At 42.4% G+C, this 3,988-nt stretch overlaps 1 pseudogene; it reads right to left on the bottom strand.

Moving 5' to 3' along the window:
- Positions 1–789: 789 nt before the first annotated feature.
- LOC110329157 lies at positions 790–3,278 on the bottom strand (annotated as a pseudogene).
- Positions 3,279–3,988: the final 710 nt, after the last annotated feature.

Genomic DNA, 3,988 nt, shown 5'->3' with positions numbered 1-3,988 from the left:
GGAGAAAAGTGGGAGGAGTAGGGTTGGAGGGAGAAGAGGAGGGTTGATGGGGTGGACATGGTCAAAGTGTCATAGCTGAACAAAGTTGTCTTTATTGATAACTGCCGATAAAACTTCTCATCTGGCAGAGACTAAGAAACCCTACTGTGCCTCATGAGTTCTTCACTTGAAGATCCTCTGTACGTCAGGAACCATTACTGATGTCAGTGTGTGGAGCTTGGTGTCTGAGTTACACAATGCCGAGATGCTGCACTCTGCCTCGTGGGTCACTGTGTTCCAGCCTCAAACTCAGTAGAGCCCAGTGGTTCTCAACCTCTTTTTTTTTTTCTTTTTTCTGTCAGGTGTATTTTATCACAATTAAAAGTAAGCAATACAAATTTAGCAATATATTTCAAAAATTAAGTTTAAATTTGGTTACTGTGGTGAAATGACATTTCACAAAGCAGTTTTTCTTGTGGTGCTAAGGACTGCACCCAGAGCCTTGCACATTAGTCAAGCACTTGCACATCCTGAGACCCCAGAACATATTTGTTAAAATAAATGCCATAGGCAGCTGACTATAGCCCCACAGTAGGGTTCTGAAATCAGTCCCATCATTAAATAAGTCAATCAATGAAATACCATTGGAACATCATATATATATAAACATATTAGGAACAAAGTCAATGTAAAAATATAAATTTATCTGTATCACACTCAGGCATCCAGACAACTTCAGACCTCCTATAAAGTGGTGCACATGCACGGCGACAGGAGTAACACAACCATAGCTGCACAGGCCTCGGACTGCTATTCCTCTTCTGCTACCCCGGTCTCAGAGAACAGAGGGCACGGTGCTGCATTAGGATGGCAAACAAAAGCATCCCCTCCCAACTCCGACAACTGCCCCAGGGAAGACACAGAAGGGTCGTGGTCTTTTAACACAGCTGGCAGTTGTAAAGTCTTGTCTTCAATGCGTTGTGAGCGTCTCACTGGTGTCAGGAACTTTAGCTCTTTAAATGTGGAATTTTTATCATGTTGCATCTTTTTCATACTTTGCAACCAAGGTGTAGAAGATACATTATATCAAATTATGCAACCTGCTTCAGTTTTTGAGTCCTGGGTTGTTAAATCATTGGTTGGATCTTTTATTTTGTTGTCTTGATCGTCTTCATAAAACTCAACTTTTCCATGATGTTCATTCTCCTCTTTTGGTTTCCTGACCCTAGATTAGCGTCAACATTTACTTCTTGGATAGGTTCCTTGGTTGCATGAGCCTCCTCAATATTTTCTCCCAAATTGACTTTTTCTTGATTCTTCATTGTTAGAATATGATTATATGTCACATCTCTTCAATAGGCTGAGTCCCTGCCAGAATGGCCTTCTCATAGATTGAGATAATATTTTCAGTAGGACTTGTGATTGGTTCAGTATGTACAAGACACATCCAATATTTAACAAGTTTTTTGGCATCTGGAATATTATGAATCAGGTCATTCAATGTAGATAAAATTTCTTCTTTTGGGCATCCCTCATGAATAAGGTTCAGGCATCCAGAAATAGTTTTGTTTTCAGTAAATAATCTCTGCTCATCTTCTGCCCTGGTAGTTCAAAAGGACCCAACTAGGTTTTCACTTTGCCCCTTTGGCTCAGCCTGGGTGACTACTGAATGAGGGGGTCGTTTTAGTCCCTTTCCTTTGCCACTTCTCCACTCGCTCATCTGAGCTTTCCTCTCTGCTGTGGTGTTCTTGAGCTGAGCTGATCTATGAACACTCGTTCCTGCGATTGTGCATCTGCGCTGGTCAGTATCTTTTGACTTTACCACCACTCTGGTGTTAGATGAATTAGTCCTGGTTGCATCTTTAGATGTTATGCTTCTTGATGGGGTCTTGTCTCTTTTTGTGTCCTGAGAAGAACTGGCTTTGACAACAGACACAACTGGTTCTGATCGATGTGACTCCTTTTCTTATTTATTTATTTATTTATTTATTTATTATATGTAAATACACTATAGCTGTCTTCAGACACTGCAGAAGAGAGCATCAGATCTTGTTACGGGTGGTTGTGAGCCACCATGTGGTTGCGGGATTTGAACTCCGGACCTTTGGAAGAGCAGTTGGGTGCTCTTACCCACTGAGCCATCTCACCAGCCCCGTGACTCCTTTTCAAGCAACCCTTTTCTGACTGTGACCTTGGCAAGGGGCCTGCTGAGACCCTGTTTCGCAGCTCCGTGGGTACTACTGTGGAGGCTTCGGATAGGTGGCCGCCCAAGTGTGTCCTTCGACGTGGTGCTCACAGGTTTAGGGTCTGCAGGCTTGGTGGCCGCAGCTGTATTTGAGACTTTTCCGCTGACAGTGTTCACAGGCTCACACTGAGCCTTCGTGGCTTTAGACACAGTAGTGGGAAGTTTCTTGGTTGTTGCAAGACTCTCACCTTTGACACCGGGAAGCTTTCTAAATGAATTAATCTTAGACTGAACAATCTGGCCATGATAATAGCCAAGCACTCACTTTTTAGACACGTTAGTGTCTTGTTTGGGCTTCTCCGCCATCATCTGCATGTTTTTATTGTCTTTATGGTGACATGACTGGTCTAATGTCACAGTCTGAGCTGGCAAATCATCTCTCGTAGATAATAACTGCACAGCTTGAACATTATCTTTCAAATTATGTATTTCTGAGCTGGTTACTTCTCCAGCTTTTAATGGAATGCAGTTTTTCTCAACTGTACTTCCAATATTTTCTTTATCAGTCACTTCTGTTTTAAGTTTCACAACTTTTTTCCTTTCTTGGACCCGATCCTTAGATGCCATCATTTTCTGATCTCTGGATAGCTGACTTTCTTGTTTGTATGGTGTCTTAGTCAGGGTTTCTATTCCTGCACAAACATGACCAAGAAGCAGTTGGGGAGGAAAGAGTTTATTCTGATTACATTTTTCACATTGCTGTTTATTACCAAAGGAAGTCAGTACTGGAACTCAGGCAGGTCAGAAAGCAGGAGCTGATACAGAGGCCATGGAGGGATGTTCCTTGCTGGCTTGCTTCCCCTGGCTTGCTCAGCCTGCTCTCTTACAGAATCCAAGACTACCAGCCCAGAGATGGTCCCACCCACAAGGGGCCTCTCCACCTTGATCACTAATTGAGAAAATGCCCCACAGTTGGATCTCATGGAGGCCTTTCCCCAACTGAAGCTCCTTTCTCTGTGAATTCCAGCTGTGTCAAGTTGACACAAAACTAGCCAGTACATATGGAAACACTGTTTTTCCATATTAACAGATATTCCTTGAGTTTTTGTTTTCTTTGTTTTCAAAGTCAGAAAAAGCCAGATAGAGTAGGAAGGATTGTCTATGGATCCAGCTGGAGCAAGTGTTGTAGGACTTGGACAAGTAGTGATTTTTTTTCCCCTGCCCTAGGTCTTCCAGGTCAGTTCTGGTTCTCAACCTCTAATGCTGTGACTCCTAACCATGAAATTATCTCATTACTACATCATAACTGTAATTTTGCTACTGTTATGAATCGTAACGCAAACATCTGATATGTAAGATAACTGATATGCAACTCCTGTGAAAGGGTTATTCAAACCCAAATGGGTCATGTGCCTCAGCTTGAGAACTACTGCTTTACGTGGAAGTCATTCATAGCTATTTGCTACAGTTTTAATGAGGGAAAGAGATCAGTCCTGATCCTGCCCCTGTCGACTTGTGTGAGTTTGACTACTGATCTTCATCACGTCAAAGGCCAGCTTGAGACACAGGATTTCAAGAATGCTTTCTGGTATGCACAGTCTGTGCAGAGAAGTGTACAAGATTCTCCAAAGCTGCTGTCTTGCCCTCAAGATGGTTCTAATCCAGAAACCTCTTGTGTGCAGCTCCTTCACATCAAGCTGGCTTCCTCCTTTGCTCCTCCCATTATGTGATCAATTTCTGGAATTATTATTATTTTTTCTTAAAAATGAAAATCCAATTCCTAAGGCTAAAGGGTTTCAAATAGCTCTGGGCAAATTAAAACTC

This window comes from Mus pahari, chromosome 11 (genome assembly GCF_900095145.1).
Source record: "Mus pahari chromosome 11, PAHARI_EIJ_v1.1, whole genome shotgun sequence".
In the NCBI taxonomy this organism is placed as follows: domain Eukaryota; kingdom Metazoa; phylum Chordata; class Mammalia; order Rodentia; family Muridae; genus Mus; species Mus pahari.
The sequence above is the reverse complement of the archived record's forward strand: the minus strand, read 5'-3'. Positions and strand labels throughout refer to the sequence as shown.